This window comes from Bos grunniens, chromosome X (assembly GCF_055505025.1).
Source record: "Bos grunniens cultivar Pamir isolate PY7600 chromosome X, Bosgru_T2T1.0, whole genome shotgun sequence".
Classification (NCBI taxonomy): domain Eukaryota; kingdom Metazoa; phylum Chordata; class Mammalia; order Artiodactyla; family Bovidae; genus Bos; species Bos grunniens.
The window spans coordinates 2619587-2635846 of record NC_141194.1 but is presented as its reverse complement, the minus strand read 5'-3'; the positions used below and the strand labels follow the sequence as shown (position 1 = coordinate 2635846).

The 16260-nt window shown below is 42.6% G+C and overlaps 1 long non-coding RNA gene across 1 annotated transcript; it reads right to left on the bottom strand.

The window, feature by feature from the left end:
• Positions 1 to 301: 301 nt before the first annotated feature.
• On the bottom strand, positions 302 to 8207 carry LOC147339700 (uncharacterized). Its single transcript, XR_015158777.1, has 5 exons — positions 8137 to 8207; positions 3710 to 3820; positions 2692 to 2793; positions 2214 to 2256; positions 302 to 506 (listed from the first exon to the last, which is right to left on the bottom strand). It is a non-coding gene; the product is annotated as an uncharacterized LOC147339700 (long non-coding RNA).
• Positions 8208 to 16260: the final 8053 nt, after the last annotated feature.

The window sequence follows — 16260 nt, the reverse complement described above, 5'->3', positions numbered from 1 at the left end:
TCCTCATCAGAATTGCTTCTGATGAACACCTGTCCTATTAAAGGCCCAGTTTCCTGGGGCTTCCCTGGTAGCTGGTAAAGAATCCACCTGAAATGATGAAGACCTGGGTTCAGTCCCTGAGTTGGAAAGACTCCCTGGAGAAGGGAAAGCCTACCAATTCCAGTATTCTGGCCTGGAGAATTCCATGGACTGGGTCGCAAAGAGTCAGACATGACCGAGTGACTTTCACATTTCCTGGATATTTAAAGTGGAAAATTGCGTGTTTGAAATCAAGTGACTTTTGCACAGACACACATTTGCAGGGCAGATATTAAATCAATTTATTTAAGCCTTCAGAAATCAAATACCACCAGACAGCACATGACCAGTGACCAGGAGACATGAGACGGGAAAGAGAGTGTGTATGTGAAGAGAGAAGTATCCTGTTAATCAGGAAGCAGGAAAGTCATCTCTGTGTTGTTGATCTTGATTCCATGCAGAAGAGGATGTGACTGGTCTCAATGACTCTGTAGGTGAATAAAAAAGGATCAAAAGTTTAGTAGAGCTGACTGTGTGATGGCTGACAGGGGTGAGCCTCAGGCAGCAGGCTGTCCAGGGTACAGGAGCTGGTAGGGGATGCAGTGGACAGAATCCTGGTGGACGTCGAAACTCCACACCTCTGAGATGGCAGGTTCCCCGTAGATGTGCATGAGGTGGGAGATTTTCCATTTGGGATTGATTTGGGAGTAATAATTTCAGAATGCATGCTCATGGCGATGCTTCATCTATAGGTGCTTTACTGTCAATGTGGTTGAGTTACATTCCTCTCCTAATTCCACAGATTTTATCTTTTGGGTCTTCAAGAACTAATTTTTTTTTAATTTCATTTTGGAATACAGGGGATTAACAATGTATTAATTTCAGGGGTACTGGAGCCTGATTAATGTATACATACATGTATTAATATCAATTCTTTTTCAGATTCTTTCCCAATTTAGATTGTTACAGAATATTTGATTTAGTCCGCTGTGCTATGCAGTGGGACATTGTTCTCTATCCATCCTGTTTATAATAGTTTGCCTCTGCTGACCCAAACTCCCAATCCATATCTTTCCCAATCCTTTCCCATTTGCAACAACAAGTCTGTTCTCTATGTCTGTGAGTCTGTTTCTGTTCTGTGAATAACCTCGTCCATCTCTTATTTTTGATTCCATATATACGTGATGTACATTGCATTTGTCTATTTCTTTCTGCCTTACTTCACTCAGTACGACAATCTGTAGGTACATACGTGTTGCTGCAAATGGCATGATTTCATTCCTTTTTTAGGGCTGAGTAATATTCCATTGAATATTTGCAACTTTTTTTTTGTCATATTCCTTTGCAAGCTGGTGTTTGTCTTTGCCTTTTTTCTTTCATTTTTTTTTTCCTCAACAGGAAATTAAAGCCACACTTTAGCCGAGATCAGTGTCGTTTTCTGAGGCTGTCCTACTTTTGAAACCTTAAAGATCCCAGTAACAGAAATTACCCTCTAAAGGGGAATATGATTCAAATGCATATTTCAGACAGTGTGGTTGGAAGGCACTTAGGTTCTGTCAGAGTCACGTGAGATTAAACACTGGTCTTGAGAAACGGTGGCCACTGTTTAACCCTGGTGTTCCTGGAGGACAGACGTGTGTGGACAAATATCAGGTCAGGACTGACGGGAACACTGAGCAGTTTGCACCCACTTGTGGGGATTCCTGCTTCTCTCTGATGACTCAGGCCTGCAAGATTCCTGCAGGATAAGGCTCTTGCACCAAAGCTGCTCAGCAATAATCAAGCCAACAGTTTGTAATTTCAACTGTCTCAAGAGAAATTACCTAAGGTAACAGACAAAGCTCTCCAGTGCTAGAATGTACGTTATTGGGACAAATCATTGTTACGTGCAACGTTTGGCGTGTATGAATTAGGCGCAGGTGGTACAGAACCCGCCGGCTGATACAGGCAATGCAGAAAGGCTTGTTCGATCCCTGGGTTGAGAAGATCCCCTGGCGAAGGAAATGGCAACCAACTCTAGTATTCTTACCTGCAGAATCCCATGGACAGAGGAGCCTGGTGGGCTACAGCCCATGGGGGTCGTACAGAGTCTGACACAACTGAAGCCACTTATTGGGCATTAGGCATAAAATGTCCATGTGTCCTTATTGATTTATCTGGTGGGGTAGCATTAATAATGAATTATGTTTACTTACGAAAGTGTGGAAGTAAATTTTATTCACTCCTCTGGACAGTCATCTGTGGAAAAAAAAAAATGGGAGAAATAAAAGAGCCTCTGATTACTACCGTTCCCAGTAGTTTTAAAATTTCTTTTCTTTTTTTAAGTAATGTATTTTATAATAGTAGCTTCCCTGGTAGCTCAGTCAATAAAGAATCTGCCTGCTATACAGGAGACCCAGGTTCCATCCCTGGGTCTGAAAGTTTGCCTGGAGAAGGAAATGGCAACCCACTGCAGTATTCTTTCCTGGAAAATCCTATGGACAGAGGAGTCTGTTGGGCTACAATGCATGGACTTACAAGAGTCAGATAAGACTTAGAAACTAAACCACCATCAACCACAACTGTACATGAGATTACTTATGGAAAAAATAAATTTTAAATAAGCTGATTTGTTTCCTGATATTTACATACCTGGTGAATGATATAGTCAGGAAAAAAGTATAATTTCATTACCATTATCAGAGAAATTCACGATATTTTCTTCTGGAATCCCTTTGTCCTCTGTCTCCTTTTTGAACTTCTGATAGACTAAGTCTGAAATCTGGTCACGTTTGCCTGAAAGTCACCATGCAAAAAGGAGAACGCACAGAAATTTCTGAATATTCAGAACAAGGAATCGAATGTGCCTGTCTGATCTCCACTTGTATAATTTAAGAGAGCCTCAAACAGTTCCCAGGTCCCATGTTACACATGACTGCTGTCCTCAGATTTAATTTCCCTCTAACTCTGTAACTGAACCCTGCCAGCATCAGCAGCAGGACCCCCAAAGACTTGCAGGAGCTCCATGAATTTGAGACTCAACCCATCACAGTAGCAACTGACTTGCTTCTTTTTCAAGCTTCCCAGAACCTGTACCTGTACTCCTGTCATGTTCTGGACCCCAGTTAGGAAGCAGGGTTTTCTCATTGTGGAGACACATTAACCCCATCACACACCACTTGGGAGACAATTTACTCTTTAGCCAACCATTCTACACAGAACCGTTTCTGAAATAGACATCTACTGTCACGATGGTACACTCACCTCAGTGCTTCTGTGTGGTCATTTGGGGTCATGTCACTGTTCATAAGAAGAGTGTATTGTGATAATTTAACAGGATAAAGATATATTTTACAAGTTTCTGTTCCAGAGGTTATAACACATGGGAAAACAGATATACAATGATGTAATTCATGCCATCCTCATTATAGCCATGGCTTGAGCTTAGCTGGTGTATTTTTTTAATACTCTATAAAAATTATTTTTTTAATATCAACAGGTAGAGACTATGTTCAAATGTTTGAAAATTATTTTTGGCCCCTGTTTCTTAGTAGATTACCTTCCAGGATACTCAAGTCAGTGAACACGAATATGAAGACCTTGTACACTGAATAGTGAATATTGTCAACACCTCGTGATTTTCTGAATGAAAGTTCTGGCATGGACACGTGGCGTGACAATAGCAATGGGAATTTTAGAATGCCATACATACCGAGTACTCCAACCAAGTCTGTCTCTTTTCCTTCTTCATCCACATTGTGAATAGATCCTATTATAGCGTCAGGTGACAGATGAAGAATTGTAACTTCGTTTTCACCCGCATCTGTGAGAGAGAGAAGAGATAATATGTACAACCCCGTGTTCATTTGTTGGCAGTGGGATGTACTGTGACAGGCTGAGGGCATCATGAACGGCACGTGCGGCATTGACGATGCCTCACTCCGTAGGTGCACTGAATGCTACCGTGGTTACGACAGCAAGAAAAGCAGGCAAGACTTTCCCTCATTCTCACCTTTTCCTATACTTAGCCAGCCACTCCTTGCTGTCCTACTGAGATGCTTTCTAGAACCTGTGTCCTAGTGAAACCAATAGATGTAGTTTTTAAACTTATCTCACTTCAATTAATTGTTTGCTACTCTGAATCGTCGTCACTGTCCGCAGATTTCTCTACTTGTGCTGACCCGACGGCCGCTCTCCAGTTGTGGAACACGGGCTCTCGTTGCAGCGGTTTCTCTTGTCGAGTTGAGACTCTAGGAGGCGTGGGCTCTGTCGTAGCTGCTGGCCGGCTCTAGAGCACCTGCTCAGTAGCTGTGGCACGTGGGCTTTGGGCCCCACGGTGAGCTGGATCGGGCCAGGGATCCAATCCATGAGTCCTACATTGGCCAGATGATTCTTATCCAGAGGACCACTGGGGAAGTCCCCAACAGTGTTTTCAACAGCATGAGGGTGTTACCGAGCACAAGTTCTAAAAGCTTTTGTATTCCTGTTATCCCAGTCATGGCATTGATTTCTCTGGACTACAATCAGCCTACCATTCATATGCTTGTGTTATTGAGTGCCTAGCCTGTGCCAGGCAACCTTCAGAACACTTTACATTAATTACTCTGTTTCCTCTGCCCCCTCAGTCTGGGGTATGACAGAGCCCACTGCCGTGTCTGTTGTTCTGAAGACAGTTCACCTTCTGGGACGTGCAGGCAGTGAGCTCCGTCCCCACCTGGAGCACCGCCCCTCCTCTCTGCCCCACCCGTCCTCTCTGCCCCGTGTGTCTGGACAAGAAGCAGCTCTGACCTACTGCCTGTCACCTCTAAACTGTCTATGTCCATTCTGCCTCTCCTGGCCTCCATCACACCTTCCTGCAATCACTCAGTGAGATGGGATGTAAACTGCACAACTGTGTTCCTGAAACATGAAAACACCTTTCCTCAGTGTTAAAATACTTAAAATCATGTCTGCTTGAGAAGGAGAAAAAAAAATAGCTGAAACAGCTTCACCGTCTCATAACCCCGAAAATATATACAATATGCCCAAGCCAACCATGAGTCCAGGAACCTTGGATCACACTGAAATAATTTAAGCCAGATGATGCATGTCCTCAGATTATCAGTGACCACCTGCTCTTTCCCGCAACTTCACCAAGGTGGACATAGCAGCATCACTGTGAAGGCGATGGCACAGTGAGAGGAAAGCTATCTTCTGGGTTGCAGGTCACCGTCAAGGTCGCTGCTTGTGCTGTGCTTGATGTGAGACAGCTCACCCCACAAAACACAGCTGTGGGTTAGCTCCTGAAAGAGACCCGTGGAAGACGGCAAACTATTCTGTTTCTCTCCCTTGTTATCCGCTGTGTAAAAATCCAGCTAAAAAGTACTAGAAAGACGAAGGAAACAATAGCACTGGAAGCATTCATGATTCAGTCAAAGGAGAAAATAATATGGGAATTATGATGCTGGGAAATACTGAAGGGGGAGGAGAAGGGGATGACAGAGAATGAGATGGTGGAATGGCATCACTGACTCGATGGACATGAGTTTGTGCAAGCTCCGGGAGTTAGTGGTGGACAGGGAGGCCTGGCGTGCTGCAGTCTGTGGGGTCGCAAAGAGTCATGCACGACTGAGCAGCTGAACTGAACTGAAGAATATGAGAGCACAGTTTAAAAATCATCGACTATTCAAAATTATCCACAAAAGTATGGGGAAATATTTCAGGCATAAGTTTTACTTCTTTGCGGACATTGCATTTGAAACTCTGCCAATACTTTGTTTAGGCAAGGGCTGTGATCATATACGGATGTATTTTTTTTTTTGTATTTTCATCAAACGTGTACATCTTCAGCCATTTAAAATTAGGAATGGTGCTTAAAGCCCTCATGGAGGACTTAAGGATATAAGTCTTAGCCAGCACCCCCATTGCTTTGAAGACAAGCTGCCTTTAAGATTGAACTCAAGATAGTTTCCTTGGGTTTAAGTACATCCACCAAATCTTGGTCAGATTTAGATGTCTTAAGACTGTTTTTAAAAAGTTATCGAACCCAATGTACAAGCTCAAGACAGAATATTGAGATGTCGGTTCACAAGGCTCTTGTAAATTTTCTGTGAGAACCATCTCAGTCTCAGGTCAGTCACTCAGACATGTCTGACTCTTTGCAACTCCACGGACTGCAGCACACCAGGCCTCCCTGTCCACCACCAACCCCTGAAGTTTACCCAAACTCATGTCCATCAAGTCAGTGATGCCATCCAAACACCTCATCCTCTGTCGTCCCTTCTCTTCCTGCCTTCAATCTTTCCCAGAATCAGGATCTTTTCCAATGAGTCGGCTCTTCACATCAGGTGGCCAAAGAACTGGAATTTCACTTTCAACATCAGTCCTTCCAATGAACACTCAGGATGTTCATGGTGAGAACCGTACAAAATACAAATCTGACACCTGTGCTTAGTCTCGTTTTTCTCGTTGTTTAGATATTAGGTCACTTCCAACTCTTTGCAATCTGATGACTACCAAATCAGGCTCTTCTCTTCTCCACTATCTCTGTTTGCTCAAACTCATGCCCATCATGAAGGTGATGCCATCTATCCATCCAATCCTCTGGCCACCCCATTCTCCTTCTGCCTTCATTCTTTCCCGGCATCTAGTTCTTTTCCAACAAGCTGGCTCTTATCAGGTGGCCAAGGGATTGGAGCTTCAGGTTCACCATCAGTCCTTTCAATGAATACTCAGGGTTGGTTTCCTTTAAGATTGACTGGTTTGATCTTCCTGCAGTTCAAGGGACTTCAAGAGTCTTCTCGAGCACCACAGTTCGAAAGTATCAATTCTTCAGTGCTCAGCCTTCTTTATGATCCACTCATCATATGATCTTTTCGTCTCACATCCATACATGACTACTAGAAAAACCATAGGTTTGACTCTATGGGTTGTTGTCAGCAAAGCAACATCTTTGCCTTTAAATGCAGAGTTGAAGTTTGTCTTACCTTTACTTCCATGGAGTAAGCATCTCTTAAATTCATGGTTGCAGTGACCATCTGCAGTGATTTTGGAGCCCATGAAAATAAAATCTGTCACTGCTTCCACACTTTCCCCTTTCTATTTGCCATGAAGTAATGGAACCAGATGCCATGGTCTTAGTTTTTTGAATGCTGTGTTCCAAGCCTGCCTTTTCATTCTCCTCTCTCACCCTCATTCAGAGGCTCTTTAGTTCCTCTTCACTTTCTGCCATTAGAGTGGTATCGTCTGCATATCAGAGCCTCTAGATATTTTTCCCGGCAATCTCGATTCTAGCTTGAGATTCACCTAGCCTGGCATTTCACATGATGCACTCTGCATACGAGTCATGTAAGCAGGGTGACAATACACAGCCCTGAGGTACTGCTTTCCAGTTTGGAACCAATGCATTTTTCCATGGGCAGTTCTAACTGCTGCTTCTTGATTCGCATACAGGTTTCTTCGGAAACAGGTAAGGTGTTCTGGTATTCCCATGTCTTTAAGAATTGTCCACAGTTTGTGGCAAGCCTTTAGTTAAAGGCTTTAGCATAATCAGTGAAGCAGAATTAATGTTTTTCTGGAACTCCCTTACTTTCTCCATGATCCAGCAGATGTTGGCAATTTGATCTCTGGTTCCTCTGCCTCTTCCAAACCCAGCTTACACATCTGGAAATTCTTGGATCACGTGCTGCTGGAGCCCAGCTTGAAGGATTTGGAGCATAATCTGACTAGGATGTGAAATTAGCAGATTGTGTGGTAGTTAACATTTTTTGGTGTTGCCCTTCTCTGGGATGGGAACAGAAACTGCCTTTTGCAGTCCTGTGGCCAATGCTCAGCTTTCCAAATTTGCTGACATATTATGTGCAGCATTTTAACAGCAGTATCTTTTAGTAATTTAGATAGCTCAGGTTGAATGTCATCAGCTCCACTAACTTTTTTCACAGGAGTATTTCCTAAGGCCTACTTGACTTCACTCTCTAGGATGTCTGGCTCTAGTCTTGAGTAAACCTCCGTTGTGTGGAGACAGTCTGGTCCTTGACTTCTAATTGTTAGTAGGAGTAGAATGCAGGTGTATGGGGTAATTGAAGGAAGTCAAGACCAAGATTTCCACCCAAACACACTCCTCCCAGTGAAACACTCTTCCATTCAACATCAAATACTTACATTCAACATGATAAACGAAAAGTTGTTGCTTTTCTCCTGTGAGTTGTTTTTTTACACATTCTCCGTCTGACCTTAAAGACGAAATATGTTCAAGTTGTGTTATTAAAACGGCAAAATTCAGTATATAATTAGAATTTCTTTTTGTATCACACCCCAGGTTGTGCTTGTGTCACGTTACTGCCTGTGAACAATGTGAACAAAGAGAAGAAATATGTTGTCTAAGATCAAGCGACTATGCGGTGACTAGGATGGTTTCTCTACACGTTAGATCTGACTAGTGGTTGCAAAGATAAACCTCAAATACAATATAGGCCTTGTTTAAAGCCAGTACACATGGAGACGTCTAGAATTTTAGGAAAGCCTAATAAGAATGAGCCTTTCCTTTATTTAGTTTCTGGAAACTGAGAGGAATAGCCATCATCACAGACCTTGGGCATTCTCTCAAAATCCTGGGAGTGATTCATTAGAGAATGTGAGAAGCTAATATCACCAAGAGTTACAAGAAAATTTGTAATTTTCTCAAAAGGCACACTCTTTATCTATCACAACACCATATAAGGATTAAGCTTTAAAGACACATCTATGTATGTATACACATTGACACACACACACACAAGCAAAAACACAAGTACACGTGATATGCTTATATGATATAAGGAAATTATACATATATAATATATGTTAAGTATATATTGTCTTATGTATAGCCCACCAAGCTCCTCCATCCATGGGATTCTCCAGACAAGAATACTGGAGTGGGTTGCCATTTCCTTCTCCAGGGGATGGATCTTCCCCACCCAGGGATCAAACCCAGGTCTCCCGCATTGCAAGCAGATGCTTTAACCTCTGAGCCACCAGGGAAGCCCCTCGTATATATTGTCAGCTACGTAACAGAAGAATTTGGGTGACTTCTTATATTGTCCTCTGTGCATGTATGTGAAAAAAAAAAAAAAGAGATTATATTTGGCACATAGAATGCACAGGAAACAAATATTAAAATGGAAATAACTCAACAAGAATTGGGTTAATTTTTGAACAGACTCCTTGTAAAGGAACATCCACAGTCATTTGAGTTTACTGTTATCAGTCTTTAGGGAAATACACTGAAGTGACTGAAAAGAATTATAAGGCGGGAACAAAACAGTTTTCCAAAAGCTGCAAATATACAAAATTTTATCTATGCAAACCAAGCCCTTTCATGTGGTTGAAAACCACAGCTCCCTGTATATGTGGACACAAAGTTAAATTTTAAAAACATTGTGCTGACTGAGAGAAACCAGAGAAAATGATGCAGAGTGCATAACTTTGTCGTCTGAAGATCCAGAAAAGGTGAGGATAAGCTGGTCAGTTCTTACCTGTTGCCCGAGGAGAAGATGTTGAATAATGAGAGATGAAAAGGAGCTGTGATGGAGCTCATTATTATGTATATATAATATATATCACTCCTTTTATATATATATATATATAGTATATATATTTAATCCTAATGTGTAGTATTGAATGTACTGGGTCTTCGTTGCTATGCAGGTTCTTCTCCAGTTGTGGTGAGCGAGGGCTAGTCTGGAGTTCCAGCGCTCAGGCTTCTCACTCTGGCAGCTTCTTTTGTGCAGCATGGGCTCTGGAACGCACGCTCCAGAGCACAGGCTCAGTAGCTGTGTCACAGATGCCTGGTCTCTCCGCAGCATGGGGGATCTTCCAGAGACGCAACTTGTGTCTCCTGCATTGGCAGGCGGATTCTTAACCGCGAGCCACCATGGAAGCCCAGAATTCTATATCTCGACTGTGGAGCTCATGGAACAGTTGTGGATATGTGAAAGCTCATTGAATAAAGACCTCGACAAAGGTCAGATTAAACATAAATACACTTCAGTAATGCCGATTTCAGAAAGGGTGGCCGCGTGAAAAGTTAAACACAGGGCACGAAAATTGTAAAGACGGCAGAGGACGATAATAGGTGTTCTTAAAATATTAGTCACAACACACGTGCATATGTGTGTGTGGGGGATATATATCTGTGTGTTTGTGTGAGTCTGTATCTGTATGTGTGGTTATACTTTGACTGTATGTATACTATCTCGGCTCAGTAGTAAAGAATCTTCCTGCAATGCGGGAGACCAGGGTCCCATCTTGGGGTCGGGAAAATCCCCTTGGAGAAGGGAATAGCAACCCACTCCAGAATTCTTTCAGGGAGAAATCCATGTTCTTTACCCCTACTACCAGCTGGGATTCTCATTTGGGGCTGTGAGGACTTCAGTGAATTCAGTGGTGATGAAATATCTCATGAGGACGCCCCACAGAGCAGAGCTCACTGTGCGCTCTCTCAGTACCCTCAGTTCTGGGCTCGGTGGGAACCATCTCTTACAAACTCTGCAGGAAGGGTTCAAGCCCCTGGTTGGTTCCAGGACACAAGCCTCTTCCCCCTGCCGAGTCCCTCTTTCCTAATGAGTGGATGCCAGTGGAGCTTCTGGAACTCCCACCGTCTTCCAAGCAAAGACACCAGGACTTCCTCTGGAGGCTCACAAGTGAACTGCCCCCACCCCAGCTCGGAGACCCTGCTCATCCACAACTCATGGCATTACACTCTCAACATTGTCCAGAGAGTTCCCTGCAGATGGAGAAGCCACACCATCCCTTAGACTCAAGAGCTTATAGGTTTATTTTTTCCTTCAGGGTGACTTTTACTTACTTGACATAAAAGTCGAGGTCAACTGTGTCATTTGCATGAAACTCAATATGACGTACGTACGCGTGGAATGGCCCACCCTCAGTGATCTTGTCTTTGTTACTGGCTGCAATGTAATGGGTTTTCCATTCCCCTGAAAACTAAAATCAAATTCCTGTGAGGAAGCTTCAGCCATCTCTGGAAATTCTACCAACATCATCCCTCAGGAGTTTCCTTGTCCTTTCACTTGGGCAGAAGTTACCTATCTTTATGGACACAGCCCTAGGTATAAAATCATGTGAAAACTCAACTCACATAAAGGAAGGACTGAGGTATTACTGGGATAGCTTGAGCTGTGTAAAGGAAGGAGCTGAGGCATTACTGAGATAGCTTGAGCTGTCTTGTCAAATGCAAGAGCCCTAGTCCAACAGCCGTGAGATCTTCTGTTTTACAAGAGCAGTGAACAGGCACGAGAGCCAATGAATAGGCGGCAGAGATGATACGGAGGCCATGCAGAACAGGTATAGAGCCAGTGAATGGAGCAACTTTGAGTTGGAGGGAGATGGCCAGACTTAGGGATCCACATGACCAAATCTCAAAAGGGACACGCACACACGTCTACCCCAAGACCTCCTCCCAGCTTGCACCACCCCTGGTACCGGTTTGAGAAGTAGCTGAGCTTCACCGTGGCCTGCATAAAGCAGACCAAGGACAACGCTGAGCAGCAGAACCTTCATCTCGCTGTCTCTTCTTCTGTAGAGGCTGAGGGTGTCCCAGTGGTTGGAGAGGATGTGAAACCGGTGCCTCTTTTATAGCCTGCATCTGTTGGCGTGATGCATCACGAACCAATGGTTGTTCCTCAAACAACCAAAGTCACACGGATGCCATCTTCAGTTTCCTGGTTGGTAGAGATAAGCTTTTCTCGCACTCTGTCATTTTAATAATGAGATTAATCTTAAAAGAATCTTTTGTAGATCTGGTATTTTGTCATTTTCATAATGAGATTTGTTTCAAGAGAGGCTTATGAATAAGTGAGAAATCACAGAACACGTGTGAAAATTTCAAAGTCAGGAATATTTACTTTATATCCAGAGATCCAAAATGGGATGAGCTGTCCAAGGCACATACTGCCTGCAGCCTCCCACTCCCCGCATTGCTCACTTAACAGAGGAGAGTGTTTAAAATTTATTATGTAAAAGTAAATATTGACTGTGTGCATTAGCCAAGGAAAATCTGTTTTGTAAGTGACCTTTGGAAAGTCTCCTGTTTCTCAAAAGTGAGGAGCATGTCAGCACAAAGCATCCCACAGTGGGCTCTTTCTTCCTAGTTTCTAAGAGGAAGAGCCATTCAAATGTCCTTAACCTTATTTGAAGAAGGGATGTCAACAATTCATTTTCATTACCCCTTTTCCGAACACCTTTTAACCACCTAATCTCTCATGCGGTAATTACTCAGTAACTCTGTGGTTTCTCTGGGTGCGTGAACAAGCAGGATAGTAGTTCTTGTAATTTTTAGAATTTAAATGGGAAAAGTAAATTTCCTGACTCCATATTTCTAGTTCTTTTCCTAGCTTCATATGAAAGAATCTATTGTTTTGTATTTTTAATCAAATTTTTACTTATGTTCATCTTCATTGATAGTGATTTATCAAGTAAATACATTAAAAGATGTGATATTTTCTGAGTGCAGAAATGAAGAAACAGTGAGTTTCCCAAGTCAGCTGAGGGACAATCCCTGGAGGGCTCACCCAGTACTGGCTGCTCCTGAGACAAATCAGAGCTCAGAGTCCTATGCTTAGATTCAACCTTGTCTCAAGAATGTCTTCGGCTCACTTCTTCAGTTGATCCTTTCCATCTTTCCGTGGAACAACAGTATTATCTTTTGTTTCGTCTTCCTTCTTTTCTTTTGGTTGCCATGTCATTTTTTCTCTTTCGTTCACACATCCCTCTGTATCATATCCTGTTGTAGTTTTTGGCTGTGAAATCTGGGCGATTGAAGGCTTTCCTGTCTCAAAAGACCCTGAAATGATTGCCTCTCTTTGGTGTTCGATTCAGATGATAATTTTTTTTTTCTTTTAAATTTTATTTTATTTGATAATTTGTTTTTTTGTCTGTCTCTTTTGGCTGCACCCAGCAGCACGCAGGTTCTTAGTTGTCCAACCAGGAATAGAACCTGTACCCAGCGAAGCGGAAGTGCAGGATCCTAACCACTGGACCACCAGGCAGGTCTCTGAATCAGATCATTTCCAGCAGGGATGTGGTCCCAGCTAGCACCGCTTATCTGCCCGTCAACACTCTTCCATGTCAACCTCTGCACTTCCAGCATTTTCAGGTCTTTCTTTCGGGTTCCCACCAACACGTGTCCCCTCGGAATGTATCCTAAGACCATCGCGCCTTAGGAAGGCCTCACTGTCTGCCAGTCCAGGGGACATTAATCTTCAGTTGCTCTGACGAGTTTTTCACAACAGTTGTGAAAATCCTGCCGTCTCCCATTCATCTCACACTCTCCTTCCCTCACTGTGTTCCCGAGCCTGTTCTCTGCATCTGTGTCTCCACTCCTTCCCTGCCACGTTGCTCAGAAGTTCATGCCACACAGGGAGCCCAGCCATGCGCTCTACGACAACCTAGAGGGGGCGGGATAGAGCAAGTGGAGCGGCTCAAAGCAGAGGTGATGTGAGGACAGTTGTGATGCTTAGCTTGCCGCACGCAAGGTGTGAAGAGAACACGGCAAAGCAATTCTCCAACTAAAAAATAAACTAAAAAAAACACAAAATTGCCACTTGCAAGGGAATTCATTTAAAAAAAAAGAAATCCTATTGTTTTGTACCAAAGGGAAGTCATACAGCCTTTAATACAAACTATGTCACGAATCGTGGTCAAAATGCAGATAATGTAATGATAAATAAAAAGACAACCATCTCACTCAAATGTTAACTCAGCAACCACTCAAAAATAATGCTAAAGCTAGGCTTGCTATGTCTCCTTCTTGAATTTATCCACGTTTCTGTAACTAGGAAGCCTCTCTCTCCCAGTTTATTAATTTTGTCTTGCTTGTCTGTTTTCTCTGTTAGCACTGATTTTACATCTTAGAATGCACAACTCCTGTCTAAAACAGTGAAAGGAGGCTATTGAGCTTGGCTACCCAGAACTCTGCGTTCCCTCTAGCACTCATGAGCAAGGTTCCAATGCAATTAGAATTTAATATGACATAATAAACCACAAGCTCACGTTTTTTCAAAGAAAACAATTGCATATGTAGCTTATATTATAAAAACATGTTTTTTAATATATATTTATTTCCAGGTTTATTTATTTGTTTCAGGTCTTAGTTGCAGCACATGGAATCTTTGTTTCATTATGGCCAGTTTTTAGTTACGGCGCATGGACTCTCTAGCTCTATGACCAACAGGCCAATGAATCCGACAGACGAGGTATTGAGGCAAGGAATATGACTTGATTCAGAAAGCTGGCTAACCGAGAAGATGACAGGCTAATGTCCCCAAGTAATCATCTTGTCAGGGTCCGGATGCCTGGTTCTGATACAGAGCCAGATGGAGAGAAGTAATGAGAGACTCAAGTCAAAAGACGGAACAGAGAGCAAGAGATAGTGAGCAAGGAAAGTCAAAAGGGTCTTCAGTCTTGTAAAACATCTCTCCCAAGGGCCAATCTTTGGAAGGGGTGTGTTCATCTCTTCCTTTCATTGGTGGGAAAGGTCAGATCGTCTCCCTGTGAGCTGAACACAGGCACTATAGTTTAACAGCCAGTCAGAGGGGCGTGGTCCTCTGAGGTAGGCCATTACGTAGAACTATGATAGCAACGGCAAGGAAAAGCAAGTCAAAGGAAACAGTCCCAACAGGGAGTCAGAGCCGGTTCTTCTCTACGACTATTTCCCCCATCTTAGTCCACTCCATAAGTCTTGTTGAAAAACGACCGTCCTGCTTTATCAGATTTCTCTTTCTGGTGGTGTCTCCCATTGCTCCTTAGTGTTAATGTGTCTTCTCTTGGTTCCTCTTTGTAAAGGGTCTAGAAGTCTAGACTTAGACTGCTTCAGACCCAGAAGGCAGCATCTCCAGTTGTGGAAGCATCTCAAGGTGTGTATGCGAAGACTGAAAAGCCGTGGCTTATTGAAATGATTTCCTTGGTCTGTTGCTTAGCCATCTGGGCGCCTGTAATCCTGCTTTCTCAGCATTTCCTCAGGGTTCACCATATGCAGTGACTGAAGTCTGGTGACTTCTAAGAGGCAGGTATTCCTCTTCCTCAGGGCTCGTCGGTTCATGTTCAGTTCAGTTCAGTCACTCAGTCGTTTTCGACTCTTTGCGACCCCACGGGTTGCACTTGGAGGGCTGCAATTGCTGGTTCCATTTCTCAGGTTCCCCTCTCGGTCATGAATGTGACCAACATCTGCTGGACACTTTCGTCCCACTGCATTGAGAGTCTCATTTCAGTGATTTTGTTTGTTTGTTTGTTTGTTTTTGTCCAGTCCAGTCACATATTCTTTTTAAGCCACTACAGGTGTTATGCTTTGTACCAGGGCCAGCAGTAATTTTAAAAATCCCTGGATTGTCTCTAACTATAATCCAGGAGCCATTTTCCTATGTAGCTTCTTCCCATACCTAGAATCACACTGTCCAATTGTTTTATGTTATACATGTGATTTTCTCAAAATGTTTAGCCACAGAGGTATTTTGGATGTCCGATTACATATTGGTTACTGCAAGAGACAACTTTATAAATTAGACAGGATATAAGTCATGAAGCTAGTAACATAGAGAGTGATGTAGTTCAGCAGAGAAACAGGAGGCATGATTGGAAAACAAAGAACAAAGTTAAACAATGGTTCGTATAACTAGTTTTAATCCAGTTGCGAAAATCAAGCGACCCAAGGAGGCATAACTGATTTAATGAGCTATCTGCAGTTTCATTGTACTGGCCACGCACATTTTTACATGGCTTAATGGTTGAGACAAGACTATACTGGCAGAATCAACTACGTAGAGAGAAAAAGATGTTTCCGTTTTACTCACAAAAGTTATAATTTACCACGTTCGTATAAGTCATAATTATTTTAAGAGAACATTTTTCTTCCACCTGGAAAATACAGATTTAAACCAGTAATTTCTTATATAGAAATCATAAAATTTATGACCATATGTACTAGTTCACTCAGGTCTCTGTAAGTTATTCTTTATGTTAACAGCTTTATGAAGCCTTCAGGTTTCCCATCAGAATTCTTTCATAATCTTTTTTACTCAGTTCAGCATTATGGTCTGAATGTCAGAATCTTGTGTTTATCCAAAATCCTTTGTTTATCACTGTCCTTGAAAGCATTTCTCCAAAGGCATAAGAGTGAAGCAATAGCTGTCTATAATGAGAAAAGACTTCAGAAGTCAAGTTTAAATCTGATTACAAGGTAATTGACAAACCAATCCAGTTACTGCTATAACCTACAACACTTTCAGATAA